General features: G+C 43.9%; 1 protein-coding gene across 2 annotated transcripts in view; it reads right to left on the reverse strand.

Annotated features, from left to right (window-relative positions):
* The window catches only part of ADGRF5 (adhesion G protein-coupled receptor F5), a 41351-nt gene extending 38742 nt beyond the window's left edge, over positions 1-2609 (reverse strand). Inside the window, exon 1 of one of the 2 annotated variants that reach the window (XM_068183267.1) lies at positions 2185-2607. The gene's annotated coding sequence lies outside the window, so the exon portion shown is untranslated. Of the gene's footprint in view, positions 1-2184 lie in introns of both variants that reach the window. The other variant, XM_068183270.1, reaches the window with a different exon arrangement.
* Between the last annotated feature and the right edge of the window lie 8574 nt (positions 2610-11183).

An 11183-nucleotide genomic window follows, 5' to 3' on the forward strand; every position in this document is an offset into this window, starting at 1 on the left:
TTCCTGCCCTCACCCAGTGCTGGCTCAGTCCTCTCAGGATGCTGCCCAGCATAGATAAGGGGTAGAGCTGCTGCTCCTTACCAGCAGGGCAGGTGCATGATCAGATTAACCCATGGGTGGTAACTGCTCCCAGGCAGGCTGAGCCACATGTAGGATCATTTGAGAAATAAACTCTGTATAAACATGCAGTTGGGGTGGATCTGCTCAGGAATGTCAATTGAACCCCTTTTGAAGATCATGGTCCTATGAAACTCTTTCATGGAAAACTGGAAATAGTTTTCTGCAGGGACTTTGGTTTTACTGTAGATTCATCCCATTTGATCTTGAACAGCAATGATTCTTGCACAAGGCTGAGATTAATTCCAGCAGCAAACCATTTCAGTTTCAAGTGCAGTACAACCCCAAAATAATGATGTCCTTATGGATGATGAAATTCACTTCCCTGCTTGTCTGCTGTCTTCTGGGAAACTGTGAATCACAGCCCTGAGCAGTAGCAGCAGCAGGTAGGTTTCTTGGTCAAGATGAATGGGTTAAAAAAAGGAACTCTAGTAAAGGCTGCACTGGTCTTTTGTGTTATAACAATGAGAGGAAGCTCTGCCTAGTTTGAGGAATTTCCCACGTCTCCAATTCAGATGTTGGAGAACTTCTTTATTAAGCATGCCTAAGAGGTGTTAAAAAAATAAAAATAACCAAGATCAGGACAAAGATATCTTCCCAGTGCCTACGCATGTTCTCTATGTTTGTTTTTTAAACCTGGATCACCAGAGGCAAACTCAGATGAATTTAGGGAAGTTAAATAGTGACAGATGCCAAACAGTCACAGCAGGTTCCTGCTGAGCTGGCTGACCCATCACTGAGTTCAGTTAAGTGTCACTGCTACCCAGGTGCTAAAGATTTGCCTCTAAATTTCTTTAAATATCACTTCACTCTGCAATGTTGCCAGACATCACTGGGCAGACTAAGTGACAGAAATAGATGAGGAATTTTCTGGGTGAGAGGAAAATCTATGGGTTGCAAAATACCATTTTCATCATGCAACAGCAAGTGATAGAAGCAGAAGAAATGGAGCCTCGGGCTTTCAAATTCACGACATCCTTTGCCTTGCTATTTCCTTGCTTGTCACAAGCCCATTGCCTCGTAAAACTGCCACTGAAAGTGTGAGTTACAGTATTCAAACAAAAACACCTTTCTGCCCCAGATCCAAAGCTCCTCAAGTAGGTAGGTGAGCATCACTTTCCCATGATGGGGAGAGAGAAACAAGGTTGTACAGGGTCACATCACAGCGCTGCTTTTTTTCTGAATCATGACCATTTAAGCAAAGTGGATACTTCTGCACCAGAGATGTTTGGAAATGGAGCAGAACTTTTGGGGATATAGATATCGACGGAGGTGAAAGCATCAGAAAGCCTCCTTGTATCCCCCCTGGCACTGAACACTGGCAGAAGCACTCCAGCACAACACCATAAAATTTGCTTTCATTTAAGCAGCTGAAAACACAGATAGAAAAGAATGGAAACAAGATAAATGTGATGATCAAAGACAGTATACAGCAGTTTCTCAGCCTGTGGCCATGGGTGCCCCAAGCCCCTCTCCCCTGTTAGCAAGTTTCACCTAATATGAAACTGAAGGGAGATTGCTCTCAAAAGAAACAAACCCACCGTTCTATACAGCTAACAAAATACAGTGCTTGCATCTGCACTGCAAATTCCAGCCACTGTAAGTACAAAACAAAGTGGAAAAAAATTCTAAATGCTATTGAAGTTGACTTTTTCTCTGAAACTGTGCAGCACAACTTAGGAGGTAATAAATGCAATGAGGATTAGCACAGCACTTCCTTGCACGTCCCTCTTTACCTCTGTAGCCCCAAGCTTAAACTAAAGCAATCATAACCTCTATTAGCATTCACTAGCCAAGTGAACAGGCAGTATCACTTTGTCAGGAGCTTGAATGGCTTAATTCATACCCTGAACAGCCAAAACCATCCTACAGAAAACTGCCAGGTAATCACGACAAAATGAAACCTGTGACAGTTGCAGTTCCCCTGGCAGAAACCTGCAGCAGGTTTACTGGTGATGCAAAGCTTGCACTACACTGTCAGAACCCAGACTCAAAAATTCCTTCAAGCCACCCTTGTCCTCCCCAAAGTGTTAAAGCAATGCCACATTTCACACACAGCATCCATACCTGTAGGGCAACAAGTGCTGCTCCTGTCCGAGTCTTTTCCAAACTTGTCCTCTTGTGCTGGGATGGAAACTTTCCATCAAGTGTCACCTCCTGCCTCAGCCTTTGCCCTTTGTATTCCCAGGATCTGGAGACACACCTGCTTTTCCCTGTGTCCTGTTGCTTCTTGGGCTTGGGGTTTGTTTTTTTATCTTGCTTTTCTTTTCGGAACAAATTAAACAGCCCGTGAGCAATTCTCAGTGAGCAAGAGAAAGAACCTTTTGGCTTGTGGTGATTTAATCAAGCAAACCCCGTGACCTCCCTTTCCTGCGATCAGTGGGAACTGATCCCTTCTCCACCAGTGAAGGGTGGAGTTGCAGCTAAAAAGCACAAGCTTGAAAGCTGGAAGGGCAGGACAGGTCTTCCTCCTCCGTTTGTTGTGTCAGAGAACATGGTGATTCCTGCTGCTTTGAAACACGGAGGTGACCTCTGGCCAGGAAGGAACCTGGAAATATTTTCTAAGCGATTTCCTGCTGTTGGGGGGAAAGTGGATGTAAGAACACTTGGGTGGGGGTGCTAACAGAGCTTCTGGGGAGCGTCATTTCAAGGTGAGCAGAACACTTTTTTGGTCATCAGGGGTGTGAAAGTAAAATATTTTTTTTTTAACCCAGGGTTCGCTGTTCTGAGATTCTCCATTTTCACTATACTGAATAATCTGGAGCCTACAGGTGCTCCTCAGATTTTCAGCTTGGAAACCTTTCATTCCACAAGGTGCTGAGATACTCTGCGAAGTAATAATGGAGAGCCATTCCACATGGAGCTTGTGTTCAGCAACACCCCAGCAGTGCAGCTGTGCCACAAGGGCTCCTTTTCAAGGTGCAGAAGAAATCTGGGCAGGCTCATATATCAAGAAGAACAACTTTTTCTGGAATAGCCCATAAACTGTGCTGTGCAGATCCTTTTGCCTCCAGCTGGGGCTCTCAGAGTGGGTTTTTCAAACATTAGCCAAATGACTGCACCCCTGGAAGGTGGGGAAGGAGCCCCACAGCTCAGTCCTGGTTATGCTGATAAATGAAGGATACTGTAATGGCTTCCTTAGAATCACAGGATCATAAAAGGGTTTTGGCTGGACAAGACCTCTAAGATCATGGAGTCCAACCATTAATGCTGCATTGCCAAGCCCAGTGCTAAACCATATCCCTATGCACCACATCCACATCTTTTAAGCCCCTCCACCACTTCCCTGGACACTGTGTACCTTGCTGCTGTCTCTCCTGGCTTTGCACCATCTCTGATGTTCCTGCAAGGTAGCTGCAGTCCCACGGGCCAACATCAACCCATCAGATGGCCCATGGCATCTTTCATGTCTGATGAGAGGTATCAGATTCTACCTCTTGACTGTACAAGCAGCTGAGAACAGCTTGTCCCTCTGTGTTTCAGGTCTGACGGGGGTGTGTATGAACCATATTTCTGAGGATGTCTTAAGATGGAAAATTGCATCCGGGACTCCAGATTCTGCATATAATAGCACCCTTCTTTCTACACACAGCAAGAATTTATTTTAGCAACCTGATACCTCCACTCAGGATCACTTTTAAGTTACTCTACCTGATCCAGGTCATACTGCAAAAGCAAGAACATACATTTGGACATTTCACTGCTGAATACACCTCATCCACATGCTCACTGACATATACTTTTTCTAGCAACACAGAAGGAGAAAAAGAAATTGGGGGAGGCTGGGCAACACACTCCATCTTTATGTGATTTTGATTAATGGTGTGATCCATATTTCCTTCTATTTACCAGCAACTTCTGTATCTGGGGCATCACACTACCTATATCCAATATAAATCATTGATGCCATGGGTCACTAGAAAGAAGATATAGCTGGTATTTTGCTTCATCACAAGCTTGTCCTCTCATCAAAGAATGTCATGGCTAGCAACGCTCTTAATGTGCATATGGATAATAAAGGGATATTTCAATTGTCCTCGTGATCCTGGCAGATGGCAGAGAATTAAACTTTGCTCATACTGGGGAGAGCAAATCCTGATTCATTTTGCTGTAATGTGCTGAGAAGGAAGGAAGTAATGAAATGTCTCATTATACATCTGGCTTGAGGAATATATTTAGAACTCACTCTAGTTCTGAAGGCTGCATGGTCTCCAAAAGAAGCAACATGCCCTGCACTGTCTCCCTGCAGCCAGTGGTCAACTGAAACTATTTATGTTCATGAACAAGGTCTCTGAAGATGATTTTTTTTTCCCTGAAGCACCAGAAATTCATTGCAGTGACAGAACAACCAATTTGGATATTCAGAGTACTTCAGTTGTACACTACCATCACTCAGCTTTATGGGTTTCTTTTAGGTTGAAGGGATTTGGGTTTATAATGAGGATTTTTTAGGCTAGTTGCCACACTTGTATGAATTTCATTATAGCAGGATGATCGTTACAATAATGTGTAATGTAACCATCTAGTTGTGAATGGCTAAAAAGATAAATGGCTATTTAATCTTCTAGGGGAGGGGGAAAATGCACAAAGAAAATGTGGGAAACTGAAGCTGAGAAACTTAATTGAAAAGCAAAGGTCCATATTTTTCATAATCCAAGCAATCAATCTTACATGTAAACCTCGGTGTGATTCACTAATACTTGACATATTGTGTAATAGCTGTCTGTTTTCCTTCATTTTTCTTCATTATTTGGCTTAGATAGAGATACAGCTACCTGACATCCTTAATAAGGGACCTACTCTTTCAGCCTTTAGACTTAGTAAGCTCTTTTATTATTAAATTAGGGCTCTGTCTGCCTCAGTGGACTGTGGTTTTAACAACATGTTTTGTCTGAGGTTATGTAAAGCTTCATCTGCTAAAAGCAGTTATTGACAATAGGCAGCCAAGGGCCTTCATAGCTGATAGGAAATCCCTGTGCAGAGACCAAGGCCAAAGCAGGGACTTATGGAGAATGATGGAGAACTCGTTGAGCTTCTGTGAAAGCCAGTCAAGGAAGTGGTAGACGCCTGTTACTGGTAGCCTTTGTGCTCGTGTGATTGTTGGATTTCCCTAGCAGAATACATGCCGTAATTCCTCCAGGGATTTCTGAGTCCCTTCCCACAAAGCACAACCCACCCATCCCTTTCTGAAACTTCAAGCAGCTTCCTCTGGGTTAGCTGGGCCCTGTTTAAAATGGATGGGTGCAGGCAATGGCCTATTTTCCCATCGTTTCATCTGACAATGGACAATGAAGAAAATGCTTTTTTAATGGTGCACTACCAAGCAGAAGTGATAATCACCCTAGAGGCTTGGGTGTGGAGAGCTCTGCAAAGCTGCATCCTACATAACATGGGGCTTCAAGACTCCATACAATGCAGTGTGCTGTGGAATTCCCACTTATTATTTTATTATTTGCTCATAAAACTAATTAACGGAGTTAATAGTAACAGCACAGAGAAACCCAGCTGTAAGGAGGGTACCTTTGTGTTGAAGGTGTAGAGACCCAGAGCTGCAAGAGAATAGGACAAGTAGTAGTTGTAGATACACAGGAGGGACAGGATGTGTTCACAAGGAATGGTCCTGATCCTGACATGTCAAAGGGATAATGCTCAGGCTAGACATGTGTGCAAGAGCAGACACCAGCAGAAGGAGATGGAAGAATGTTATCATCACCAGGAGGTGCCACCAGTGAGATGGACAGAACCCATGGAGACGGAGGGAAGAGGGTATCTCCTAGTCAAAGCTCTGCAGGTTCTGCTCCTGGAGTCAAAGCAGAACCTGCAGGACTTAGGCAGAGCAAGCAGGGAATCTCTTGAAGTATTAAGCTCCAGTAGTGCACAGACTTTGGCATGGGAGCACATCACACACATGAAGAACTCAGCTGGGATTGCTTTCAGGGCCAAGACCTTTCTTTTGAAGTCTGATCGATGTGGCACATAGTGCAATATGGTGGAGAAGTTCATGTGTTCGACTGTGATTCAAAAATTGGTGTACCTCTCCTGGGGCAAGGGATGGGAGGGTGTAGGGAGACAGTGCCAGGAACTCTTCTTCTCCTCTTGTCCCCATGACAGGCACAAAAGTGGGGAGATAGATTACGTGTATACTGCCTTTCCTTATGTTCTCATGTCCTTTCACTCAGTACTCAATTTACCCAGTATTGATTTATTTCCAGGAGAGAGGAAGCCTTGCATAGGTAAGTGTTGGGAAAATAAACTTGTCTGGGAAGATGTGCTTTTAAAATCCTTGCTCTGACAGCAAATGTCATCTATGAGATTAAGGTACAATACCTTGTGCAGGTCCCCAAAGCATTTTCCAAGCTTAGAAGGTGAAGTAGAAGGGATTGACTATCTGTGAGAGACTCCAAAGTGAAAGAACATGGGCTGTGCAACAGTGCTTGATTCCCATCACACTGACTGAAGTACATGTCAGGGCATTATGTATATATTTAGATTTGCATATCCTTTCCAGGGAAAAGAGACCTTTTGACCCTGTCAGAACATCTTTGTTGATCATGCTGGTAAAGAGCATTCTGGTCATACAGCTGCTTCCCAGTCACCCCTCTGCCCCAAATGTCCACCACACCAAACATCCATGGAGGTGAGATCTCTCCATGGGAGCTTCAGAGTCAAATTCAGAAAGGATTTATTGATTCCAGCTTGCAGAGTCGGTATGTATAAATGAATAAATACATATATACATATATATATGTATGTATATATGTATATATTATATTGATTAATCAAGGCAATTACTCTTGCATAGAAAAACATAAACTTCTGGCTATACAGAAACCTTGTACTTGGTACAATTCTGTATAAAAGGCATTTTTTGTGTGACTCTCATGTTTTTTTCTCCTTTGCAAACATAAATGAGACCATCGCGTGTTCCTTCTGACACATAGGTGCAGCACCCAGACCTATCTTTTTAATTAAAACAAATTATTCTTTGCTGTCTTTCCTTGCTCTGGGACAAGAAGCACTCTTTCTGTTGTCAAAAAGAAGACAACAATGCCACAAATATTCCTTGGCCACACATCCTTGGCACTCGTAAGAGACACCCCATGTGTATTGGGAGAAGAAAACTGATTCTTAGCTTTGTGTATTGTGACATTTCTTAATTTCTTCTATAACACTTTTTAGGCTGATCTTACAGTTTCTCTGAAGGACAGAGTGTGGTGAATGAGTGTTTTAAGGTCTCTTAAAGAATCATTGCCAAAAGTATTGGCAAAAGCAGATTTAATAAAAAAGTGAAAGTGCAACAAAGTTTGTTGGCAAGGTTCACTGTCCTACTTAACTGGATGGTTAAAGCACGCAGAGAAAAAGCAAATTAGAACTGAAAATTAATCAATCTAAACCTGAAATTCATCCAAAAAATATCTACATGGAGGCTGATGGAGAGTCTGTGTGGGGAAAAAGGGTAAGGATAGACAGAACTAAGGAAGACCTTCCCACTGAGTCACAAGGTTCAGAGTAGATCCCCTTTCTAAACTAAGCCCCAGACTTGACCAACAGTTCAGGCCTAAAAGGTTTAAGAGTGCTGAAATTTAACAGCACCTAGTCTATAGCTTAATTTAAACAATTTAACAAAACATTCATATAGAATTTCCTACAGACACAGCAGTAACTTACTTATAAGCCTAATGTACTTACAAATCTGAAGTCCTTAAACATCTAAGAGAGCAACATTCAAAGTGTGTTTGCATATTCACATTCACAAATAGACACACCTGAAAGAAGGTGTATAAGGTACATACCTGCAAAAATTTCCTGTATTCAGGGAAGTACTGATGCCAGATGCCTTTGCACCTTCTCAACAGGTGAAGGGTTGAGTCTCAAGGAGTGGGGATCTCAGCTCAGGGTCTGCCACTGTCATTCAGCTCTGCCCCTCCAGGTATCTCCAGCCTGGCAGCTGTGTGGCTTAGAGAGGCCCCACTCAGAGGCAGGTGCTGGTCTCAGCCTGATGCAGTCCTGGAGAGCCCAGAGAGTCTCACTTTGGACCAGTGTTCAGAGAGTCATAACAGAGCTGGTTTTGGTCACAGTAGTTTTCCATCTTGGCCACAATTCAGGTCGGTACCTTTCTTTGAAAGTTCAAAACCAAAAATGTTCCACCTGGGTGGTTATGCAGGTAAGAAAAATAAGTTCCCAAGGCTGTTAAAACCCAGGGGGCTCCTTAGCCAGTACAAGTTCCTGGGAGCAGACAGTGTTTCGGATTAGTTCAGAGGAGCTCAGCCCAGGGACTGTTAGTCAAGGCCGAGTTTCAATGAGCATTTCTGAGACCATGGTGAACCCCAAGAGGGAGTGGGGGATGCACCACCACACAGACATTTTGCCATTTCTTGTAATCTCAAAGTTAATAAATACCTACATGTTTCTTCTCAGAGCCAGGCTAAAGAACAAACATCTAAAGGACAAATATGTTTTATCTGGCTGCTTAGCAGCTGGAAAAGCTGTCCAGATAGTCAAACACAGTGATTGCCAGCTACATGGTGAAGTTGCCAGGCCAGCAGCCAGGCAGAGCCAGGCAGGAGTCATGGGAGCTGTGTGATGGTGTTAGGAGAGATGGAAAGTACAGAAATTAATTGGAGGCACCATTGAGAGGTAAGGGATAGGTCTGTTGGAAATGCAGGAGAGAACTGGGAACAGAGACTTAGAGAGGGCACAGAAGGACTAGAGCAGAGTCTAGGGAAGGTGAGGGGGCTTGACTGTTGCTATGGTGAGTATTATAGGGAATTTGCTGGGACTCCAAGATCTTGCAGTAGAAAGTGTTGGATAGAAAGCTGGGGGAAAATTCCTGACTTCTATGCTTCACAAAACAACTTTTTCTTTTTACAGTTCTATGCAAAGCAGGTGGGAGATTGCTGAAGAGCCCCAAATGGTTCTGCACCCTAAGGACTCTGGAGAGAGATGCCCAGGCCAGTAACCAGAATATGGGGCACAGCAATGAGCCTGGAGCCAGAGCAGCACATAAAGGCACTCTGGCTCCACTGGAGGAGCATTTAAGCAGATTTTGACCTGCATACTAGAAGTGAAGAGGCAGTTCACCTGAATTCCCGTCTTCTAACAGATTTCCTTGTTTGCTTATAGCTCTATGAAATGAGGAAATGGCCCTGTAAGAGTAATAAGGAAGGGTAAAGTTTATTTTCTTCATAGAATGAAGGAATCTGGTACAGTTTAGCTGCTTATCAAGAGAATGCTGACAAAATCCACTCCCACTCCTCCCAAGAGGGGACCACCTGGTAGAATTTTTGCGCTGGCATGTTTGTGTTGGATAAACTCCCACCAAGAGGCTTTGCTTTTCACCTGATCCGTGATGTTCGTGAGTCCATTTGCTGATTTTTACTCAAGATAGATGAGCCATAAGAAACTGAATTCTACTGCAGATCAGAACCACCAAGAGATATCCCAAATGCTAGACAACATGTTACCCTGGACCTTCAAGTGCTTTCCATTGGCATGGAATCTCCAGCACATCTCCTGGTTGACTTGCAACAGCATGCTCCCAAGGAAGTTTCAATGGACAAATTCCCAGACAAACCAATGAAAAAGCATCTTTTGAGAGACCTAGAACTTGGATTACAGCAACCCATGTGGATGCTTAACCCACAGGGGAAGGAGAGACCCAGTGCCAGGGAGCAGAAGCCGGCTGCTCTGCATGGCAGAAGCAGCACCCTCACTGATGGGCACAGCCCTGTGGCACCCAGACAAGGAAAGCAGAGCAGCTCTGCTGGCCAGGTTAGGCCTTAGTCCTGCTAAATGAGCCCATAGCAAAGCTGCAGGTCCAAGGTGAAGCCAGGAGGTCACTTCAGCAAGTCCCTGTTGGGATTAGCAAGGTATCAGGCTGGGCACATGCAGGCATACAATGTGGCTTGGCCAAGGACCAAGGGAAAACATAAATGTGGCTGCAACCCAAGGCAGTGTTCCCAGTGAGGTGTGTCCCAGCTCTTCTTCACACCTTGGCTGTTTTCCCAGCAGTGTCCTCCCTGGTTACACAGCTGTACCCTTGCAGAGCTCACCTTGGGCAGAGGGAAGCCTCAGAGGAACAAAAAGCTTTCAAAATTCTTGTTCTCAGAGCCACGACAGTTGTTCTTAGACATCTGAATCTATAGGAACTGACTACTGGGGTTATTTCAGTGCGTAGAGATGCAGTTGTATGGCAAAACTCAAAGTTAGCTAAACCAAACCAATCTCAAGAGCCAACACTTCCTTTCTGAGCATCTGCTCCTACCACAACACTTTGCCCTCAGTTCTGTGCCCTGTCTTGCCATTACACACGAGAGGGACTGCTTGCCTTGGGGCTCAGATCCAGCTGAAGGAAGAGCAAAGTGCTGTACACCAGGTATTTTGATGCTGTTGAGCCAGGGACAGGCGAAATGACTCATATGATTTCAGAAGGCAAATGAGCGTTTATTCAAAAGCACTTCTCTCTTTTATAGAGAACATTGTGAACATTAATTCCATTGGTCTTAAAGTAAAAACATTTCACCTGATTAGTACACTGGGCTTAGGTCAGTGTGGTAGAATTTATCTATAAACAGTATTAATGGAAAGCAAGATAATAAATTGTTTACATTCCTCTGGGACTTTTTCCCAGACCTAGCCTGGCAGAAATCTTTCTCTTTTTCTCTCTGACTGAACTGAGAATATCCACAGTATTTGAGTACCCAATCACTTATGCCTTGCTAGATACAGGATCCTCCTCTCAGCAGCACCACTTAGAGGCTTTTCCCCTGGTGGGGGTCTCAATTGCACTAAGGGCTTTCGTTTGCCAGGCTTTCTGTGATGAAAAAGTAAGAAAAAAGAGGAAAGTGATCGATAGGGAAAGACAGATCAGAACAGCAAAAAAAAAAATTTAGTTTATTAGCAAGGAAAACACTCATCTCGGTGTGAGAGAACAAAGGAGCAAACACCAAAGGGATCAAATGCCACACGCAACCGTGATTTGCAACTCAGTTCACCAGATCTGGGACCAAAGTTTAGCTTCTGCTTGGCCTTTCTCTCATTTGCCAGCAGCAAAAACACCTCTGTGA

This window comes from Anomalospiza imberbis, chromosome 3 (genome assembly GCF_031753505.1).
Source record: "Anomalospiza imberbis isolate Cuckoo-Finch-1a 21T00152 chromosome 3, ASM3175350v1, whole genome shotgun sequence".
Lineage (NCBI taxonomy): Eukaryota > Metazoa > Chordata > Aves > Passeriformes > Viduidae > Anomalospiza > Anomalospiza imberbis.